This window comes from Gavialis gangeticus, unplaced genomic scaffold (genome assembly GCF_001723915.1).
Source record: "Gavialis gangeticus isolate Ggan-Ray unplaced genomic scaffold, GavGan_comp1, whole genome shotgun sequence".
NCBI lineage: Eukaryota > Metazoa > Chordata > Crocodylia > Gavialidae > Gavialis > Gavialis gangeticus.
Window position 1 is genome coordinate 5,738,054 of NW_017728973.1, and position 8,959 is coordinate 5,747,012.

General features: G+C 44.7%; 1 protein-coding gene across 1 annotated transcript in view; it reads right to left on the minus strand.

Annotated features, from left to right (window-relative positions):
- Nucleotides 1–427: 427 nt before the first annotated feature.
- The window catches only part of CDK12 (cyclin dependent kinase 12), a 99,338-nt gene continuing 90,806 nt past the window's right edge, over nucleotides 428–8,959 (minus strand). The window contains exon 16 of the transcript XR_002095632.1: nucleotides 428–2,878. The gene's annotated coding sequence lies outside the window, so the exon portion shown is untranslated. The remainder of the gene's footprint in view (nucleotides 2,879–8,959) is intronic.

Consider the following 8,959-nt stretch of genomic DNA (forward strand, 5'->3'; position numbering starts at 1 on the left):
CAGCGAGCTTTGGTTTTAGCTAACGGCCCAAACTGCCCTGGTGCAGGTGAAGAAGATGGAGCTATGGAGTTGAATTTGAGCACAACATAGCTCACAAGTGTACTAAATTTGTTGGAATGACCTGAGTCCCAAATCCACACTGTGTATGAAATACCCATCAGTTTTCAGTGGGCTCAAGAGAAGGCCTGGAACAGTGGGGCATATTTCAGCACCAAAGAACACTGGCAAATTCATCTTGGGGAGACCAGGATTGTACCAGCAGGAGAGTTTCAGGTCAGGAATATAGTGCAATGGCAGGGCTGTGTAGAAGCAGGTCCTGAACATCAAAAGCACTGCAGGCTTGAGTTAGGGGGCACCAGTAAAGCTATAAGGAAAACCCCAGATGCTTCATTTTCCCCATTCACCTAAGCCAACAAAAACCATAATATTTTGCAATGAAAGTATACTATTTAATTGCTTCCTAAAGACTGCTTTGAAGGCCCAACAGAACACACAAATGCTTCAAGGCCAATACTGGATGCTACTATCCATATGGGAGATGCCACAACAAAGGGGGGAAACTAGACTTGCTCACTGTCTGGGTGCTCCCAACATACCTCTCTGATTGCTGCATTCCAACCTGTCCTGTTTCCCTGGCTCTTACACATAGAGGACTGAAATGCCTGTGGAGCTAGGTCAGCTGGGAGAGCATAGTGATCTCAGCTTCCAAGCCTGAAGTCCTCAACCATGCAGTAAAATCTCTCCAGGTTCTTTCAGAACTCCCATGACAGTGGTATCTAGGCTCATAGATTTGGTATTGCTGGGTGGCTATTACAGCTGACTGTTGAATGCTCAGTGCTATATTCAAAACACAACCCACAGTCAGTTGCTGTCATGTGAAATTCATTCTTCAGTGGGCAGAGCTGGCAAACTGCACTGGGCAGCCCAGAGGAAGAAAGATATTGATGTCACTTCCTTGACTGAGTCTCTTTTGGCAAACCTGGTTGGAGAAGCAAGCATTTAGAAGGGGCTGGTGAGGAAGGCTGGGAAGTCACTCCATGTCTTTTCTGCTGCCTACACTGAATGCGTGTAGGCAGCTGGAATTTCTTTTACCTGTATCCATTTCTGAAGGATGTGGGACTGGGTTCCACAGATGGAGGTGAGAAACAGGTTGCAACTGAGGTGAATGTTTCTGCCTTTGTCTTGTCCTTGGGCTCTGTCAGAGCTGGTTAGAGCCCAAGCATCTCCAGACTAATTCCAGATGCCCAGAGTGATGGGAGATGCTCCCTCTGCTGGACAGATTGAACCAGTGGCAGGTTTCTTCTACCTGCTCTTCAGTCAGTATTTCCATTAGTGTAATTTCTCCCTGTTCATCCTCTCTGCTTTGGTGAGAATTTCCAGCTCCTCAAGCTTTCCCCCTCTGGGTCTGATGTAGTAATTTATTATAAATAGCAGATGGCCTGTCATTAATATTCTGGCAGTGCAGAAAGACCCCACTTAGAACTACAGCTCCAATGTGCTGGTCACTATGCAGACAATGCCTGCCCCAAAGAGTTTATGGTCTGAATAGGCAAGACAGACAAAGGAAGGGTGAGCAGCTTCATGTTACTGATTGGGTAACAGACACTGAGACAATAAAAGCCTTGCCCAAGGTTATCCAGGGAGCCTGTGGCAGTCTCAGGAGCTGAACTCAGATCTTCTGAGACCCAGGTTGGTGCCTTAATTACTAGCCTATCCCTGTGATGTTGTTTTTAAAGAGAGAAAATTCTACCCCAGTCATCTGCCCCTGAGTGGCCAGTTCAAAATGGCTCAACTGGTAGGAATGTCAAGAGGGATTTTCACTGGAATAACCTGTCTGGTCTCAGCCAGCAGGCAGGCATTGTCAGCACAAACAACTATCCCAATGGTTCTCTCTCTTTTTTCAGCTGAGGGCTCAAGAACTGGATGGGCTCTGGAGATGCAGCTGTTCTTCCACCCCTTAAGGGGCTGAACGCTGAAGCATCTTGGTGGAGACTCATTAAACCAACAAGCATTGGCCAAATACAGGTTACTGGAGAACTTATACTTCTGTCCCACTAGACAGTGAGTATTTGGCATCAGAACGCACTCCAAGACCTTGCTGAATGTGGCAGGAACACCAGGTTGTTGATCCCAGACATCTTGATGCAAAGAGATATGCTTGATGCTCCTACACAGAATACACAACAGGCTCCATCCTCTTGTCAAATACTCTGCATAAAACTGGGGAAACCAGGGAAAAGCACACACCTGGCCCAAAAGCAAGAACAGCAGCTAGACATCTGAACACAGGTCTACAAACAATAGATGCTGATGGGACATCCCTTGGTCTAGAGCAGCACTTTGAGATCTACTGGTACAAACTGCTATGTAGGTGCCAAGTGTTTATTAGTATTATTATTATAATGGAAGATGTCATGGGAGTGTGCAGCTCTGGGCTATTTCACACAGATGGTTTTCAGGAAAGAGATGCATTTTAAAGGTTGCCTGCCAAGGGGAATTAAAAGTTAGGCTTCTGTCCTTTTAAATCCTATACGGTTCAAGTAGACAGCTAAAGAAAGCCCAACAGTTTTTCCCTGATGCTGGCTTCCCTGTAGAAATCTCAGGAATGTCAAGTCTGATCTTCCCTGCTTTTGCAGGAGAACTGCTGGGAGGACTCTGGGATATGGATCTGAACATTTTTCATCCCTTTGTCAAAGTGGCAAGGAGCGCAGAATCCTTAACAACAAGCTCTTTCTCCCAAGTGTTTCAAAACATGTGAATAAACATCACTTCCCTTCTCAAACTTCCCTGGACTCATTGCCTTGGTCTCTCTGATGTCATCATTCTCCAAGGTCTCTAGTCCTCCAAAGAGTCTCCTCAGCGGACAAGACCTGAATTTCTGATGTGATAGAAAAACAAACAAAATAACTTTTAAATTATATAATGTATTTCATACAAACATCCATACCATGACTCATGTAGATTTTTCTAAGGCCTACTCAAGCCTATGGTTACTGTGTTCGCTCTGTCTATATTTTTATAGCATCAGCCTATTAACTGTGGGCCGACAGTGTGGGGATGCGGTCAGGAAGGCCAACCATACCTTGTCGTGCATCCACAGATGGATCTCAAGCAGGTCCAGGGAGATGATACTCCCCCTCTACACGACATTGGTCAGGCCACAGTTGGAGTACTGCATCCAGTTCTGGGTGCTGCACTTCAGGAGTGATGTGGACAACATGGAGAGGGTCCAAAGGAGAGCCACCCGCATGATCAGAGGTCAGCAGGGCAGGCCCTACATTGACAGGCTAAGAGACCCGAACCTGTTCAGCCTCCACAAGAGAAGGCTAAGGGGGGGATCTAGTGGCTGTTTACAAATTAGTCAGGGGGCACCAGCAGGCATTGGGAGAGTCCCTGTTCCCCCGAGCACTACCAGGAGTGGCAAGACATAATGGTTACAAGCTGGCAGAGGGTAGATTCAGGCTAGATATCAGGAGGCGCTACTTCACGGTCAGGGCAACTAGGATCTGGAACCAACTTCCAAGAGAAGTGGTGCTGGCTCCTACTCTGGGGGTCTTTAAAAGGAGGCTGGATGAAGACCTGGCCAGGGTCATTTGACCCCAGTACTCTTTCCTGCCATGGCAGGGGGTTGGACTTGATGATCTGCTCAGGTCCCTTCCGACCCTACTCACTATAAAACTTAGTACTCAAGAATACATCCTTGTTCTCTCTGTCTGTCTGTCTGTCTGTCTCTCTCTCTCTCTCACACACACACACACACACACCCCCTTTCACCAAACAGCAAAAAGGGCACAAACTCCTTCTCCTCCCATGATCATTTTCAGGACACTTTTAAGTCAAACTCTCCCCAGTAAGGGAAGTGCTTCTAAGTCAAAGTCCAGCTGCATTAGTGAAACGCTGCAGGGAAATTGTATAGAAAGACAGAACATGACCTCCTACTTGACCAATCAGAGATCAGTATCTCCTCATTTCAGAAGTGCGTTACCCATGGCAAGCTGCTCCTTCTGACCTTTGCACCCCTGAACTTTCTCACCAACTGACTGGAGAACCTGCTACTGACAACCTTGTTCCCCTGATATCTGACTGAGAGTCAGAACTCCAACTGCAGGAAATGCAATCATTGGCATGTCTTGCAAATGGCAAGCTATGAAAGAAACAGCCTGATGGGTTCAAGAGAGACTATTAAACAACAAAAGATTTTTTAAAATAAATAAATGGTAATGAATACTCAGCAACTTTGCATAAAATTTGTCAAAAACTGAATGGGCAAAATGTTTTTCAAGTCATTATTCTCTTTCCGGCCATAAAGATAAATGAAGATTGTACAGAAGATATTTTGCCTTAGAATCAGAATCATAGAAAAGAAGGACTGGAACTGACCTTCAAAAGTCATCTAGTCCAATCTCCCACCAGATGCAGGATCATCCTTATCCAAACCATCCTAAACAAACTCACTGTCTCATTTATCAGTAAAACTACCTGGTCAACCCTGACACTCAGCCACAAGGCATAACACCCTAACACGCCACAGGTAAAGCAGCAGGGACAATGGTGGCCTATGGCCTGCTGCTGCGAGGGTTGCTAAAATATACTTGAGACATCAAAGAGGCCTTGAGGTAGCCTATGCTGGAGGATCTTAACATGTCAGCTATGCCATGTAATTATGCTCCCTGCCCCCATTTACAGAGGGAGAAACTGAGGTAGGCAGGAAGGAAGTGACATATCTGATGCCCTGCCTTAAGTGAGCACCAGGACTGGAAAGCAATCTGGGGAGTTTTAATTAAAAGACTCTGGAAACTGGGAATTCAGAAATGTATGGATTTGGTTTTTAGTTCTAGGCTGGGGAAGGATGTTACCTAATGGCGAAAGCAGGGTGGAACTGAGGGCCATTCAACTACACTTTACTGCCAGGACTAGAAATAGAACCCAGGGGTCTTGGCTCCCAGTCAAGTGCCTTAATTGCTAGACCACCTGTCTCATTACATAGCTGCACATTAGCACTCCACGCACAGGTATGCACACACAAGGCCTGTTCCTCCAGTCATTCCTTCCCAGTAAAACTATGCTCCTGGGTAGTGCAGATGTCTGCTGTGGGATATATGGAGGGAGAGTCCTCCCTTTTAAATAGTCACTGGAGGGTCTTGAACACTTATAGGGAAGAAAGAGATAGCTGAACCTCCAAGCCAGTAAGGTCTGTGCAGGAACTGGGTGAGTTTTGGGTTCTGATCTTAGTCAGGGGATCAGACTAGATGGTGAGAAAGGGCCTTTCAGAATCTACACACACCTGTCTATGTTTAAAAGAACCCAAGCTTAAGCATTAGCTCAATCTTTAATAGCTCTCAGCTTTGCATTACTATCAGCATCTCTGTTCCCTCTATAGCACCAGATATGCCACATACACATCAGGGTGCTAGTGTCTCCCATGCACTGCTAACACAGAGGGTATTGGAGCTAGATTCTGTTTTGCTGCCAAGGTCTGTTTGAACTATAAAGCTTTTGCCACGTGGACCAACAGTGAGTGTCCTTTTTTTTTATTTGCACCTATTTTCCGAGGTCATTTCCCTCTCCTTCCCCCCTGCCCCTGCCACTGTCTGGAAGGGAAAGAGTTAAAGGGACAGGATGGGCATGCTATAAATTTTGCATCAGAGTGTGTGGGGAGAGCAGGGCTGCGGGGGGAAGCTGGGAAAAAGCCAGTGGGCTGTCTCTAGGTAACAATAAACACTGCAAGCAAGGAGCAGCTGTTACACTTACTCTCTCTGCATCACAATGCTGAAATAACGCTAATAAACCCATACGCGCATACACACACAAATACACATGCTGGTTTATGGGGGGAGAGGGCCAGGCTGGTGTGGGAGGCAAGGGCTGAGTGGACAACAGGCCAGGTGATTTTGGGTTTCATTTTCCATTCTGAGTTTTGTATTGCACAGTGAAGGGGACAGTGATGAACAGAAATCTGCAGGGGGACGCAGAAACAGAGAACAATTCCTACCAAAAAATGTCAGGACAACATGGAAGTCACAGTCTTGGCTTGTGAAGTCAGCAGAGCCAAACATGATACTCTTTATCTTAAGTATCACCCCCAGCCCATTGCAGCGTCTCAGTCATGAACAGATTCCATCCTCACAGCAGCCAGAGCTGCCAATAGGCTTGTCCCCATTTTACAGGTATGGAACTGAGGCACAATGCAGGCTAAAAGACTCATGCAGGGAGTCTGTGTGACTGAATCTCTTTGGCCCCAATCTAGTACCCACTGAAGGAGACCTACACTAGTGACCCCACAGAAGTTCATCTATTTGAGTTGACTCAGCACCAAGACTGTATATTGAAACCCAAGAACCCGGATCCTGCAAAGACATGTATTCCTGCTTAGAACAAAACACAGGAATGGCACTTTTGAATTCACTGACTTCAGTGTGACTGTTCATATATTGAACATGAAGCGTATGAGTGCAGTCTTACCAACTTGTAATTTTTTTGTCATTAGTATTGCAATTGTGGGAGTATTTTCTTAAAGCTCTAGGTCCTAGAGTCGTATGACAGCAGGAGCACCTCAGCTTCCTTTATAAAAAAAAGACAGTTTTTATATTCCATGGTGTCAGAGGAAAGCTTGGAAATTATGACCACCTAGAAGCTCAGAATGGAAATAAAAACAACCAAACATTTATGGTTATCTTTTTAAATCAATCATGATTTTTCTAGGGATGGGGAGGATACTTGAGATTGGCAATATTGAGCATGAGTCATTGCAAGATCAGATATATTTAATGTGTAAGTTCAGGTTACTGGCTGCTGCTCATAATAAAAGATATTTATAGACTATCTGGCATACACATAGCACACAGCATGACAAGATATTTCATGTGCAAGTCCAAGACACTGGGTTCTTATTTGTAACAAGGCAATGTTTCTTATTTTCACTATACACTGCTCTGACAATGCCAAAAGAAGGCTTTAAAGGCACCTGATGAGGCTGCAAAGCTGAATTTCTGTTCAGTGAGAAATCCTGACACTGAAAAAAATTCCATCTCAAACTGGGACAAGACATCAACAGTGTGGAATTTCACAGAGAGTGGAAATAAAAAAAAATAAAATTAGAAAATAATAATTCTATTTTATAAAATTAGAAACCTAAAAATGTTGTGTTCAATTAATATTGAATCATTTCAATACAGTTGAGATGTTTTCTTTCAATGATGTTGAAATATTACAAAATATTATGTCTAAACTAAGAGCTACAGAAAGGTGTAAGCTCCCTGGACAGAGGCCAATCCATCCTATCACATCTGCAGTACAAAGAGGCTAGCCAAAGGATGGATAACTGTATTACAATTAACAGTCTCATAAAATATAAACATCTAAATTAAACAAAAGGTTTGGATGTAAGCAAAATGAACAATTTCATAATTTTCCAATACAAAATTTAATGAGAAATGATGCACTTCCACTAAATGTTTTTAATTTCAAAGAAGCTTCATTTTCTGATGGAACTTTGTTCCACCCAAGATTTTTTTTACAAGTTTGTGTATCCTTATAAATAAGGCCCCCCATTTTTGTATAACTGAGAGACAGTGCTTGATCATGTCATTAGAGACTCAGTTATAATGCAGATGCCCCAGGGATCAGAAGTGATGAGGCTACACTGGACATGTGCAGGGATCTCATGTTATTTTAGCAGTATTGCAGTAGCACTTGAGGAGTCCTAACTGAGCCCTAGGAAACCACTGTACAAACACGTAGCAAGAGAGAGTCCCTGCCCAGGAAGCTTACACCCTGCTCTGCTCTTCTTCTCCAGAAGAAGTGCATAGTCTGCATGCACAAACTGAGTTAAAGGACTGGAACCAAAACAGATATGACCCTAGTTCTTGGCTGATGTAAATGGGTGCAACATTATAGCCAGCAGTGAAATTTTGCTTGCTTACACCACCAGAGCGTTTGACCCAACTCTTGAATACCCATGCAAATTACCAATGGGAGACTGCAAATTGGGATCAAAAGGCTTCAGCAGAGCTGCAGGGAACAGCTTGCACTGCCTTTGCCTGCCCTCTCTGTGACTTAGCTACAGCTGTGAATCTCTGCCTTCCACTAGCATGGAATTTTTGCAAATAAATATTAAATATTTCTTCTGATTCTAGTTGCACCCTCAACTCTCAACTAAACATTAGGTTCCATCAGAGAGCTATTGGTGGTAGAAGCCAGCCAATGGGTTATCTTTCTCCTGCAGGAGTGATGCAGAACTGATGGGAATCTGGCCCCTCTGTAACCATCTGCTTTCTAAACAGTGCACCCCTAGAATGTAATCACTTCCTCTTCCTGGACTGTGAAAATCTGGAGGATGTCCAGTTCCACACCCTGGTTGCTGTATGAAAAGCATTAGCATTTTTATCTTATGGCCAGGTTGCAAACATTAAAGAGTATATTACAACCTGTGACTTGCTGTTGTAGTTCAATGGTAGAATCCATGTCTGCAAGGTGAAAAGCTTGGTTTTGACTCCTGAATGTATGTACAGCTACAGTCATTTGAGGCACTAGACATCTGGACCCAGCCCAGCCTTTGGATCCTGTCTCAATGGTCTAAAGGGGGGATGGTAGGTCTGGGCAGCCTCCACTTCTCCATACTCCTGCCTTGGCATGTATTGAAGGTCGTAGTGACCTCTCACACATACACCAGGATCCAGAAGGATCAATGGTTGCCTACTATTATTACAACCTATGAATAGCAACCTACTTAAATGGTGGAGACAAAGGGTTTCTCACAGCATGCAGATCCAATTTCATGGGCGTTTCCCTGTGGCCCTGCCCCTCGGCACTGATTGGCAGGGGGGAGAAGGGATGAGGGGGCATCTGTCATCCTGTTTGCTGCCCTTTGTGCCACCCTGCCACCTGGTGCCTTCCCCTTCCATCAGTGAGGACCAACGTGTCCCACTAGGAGCCACTTGGAAGCCAGTATCTTATTTTT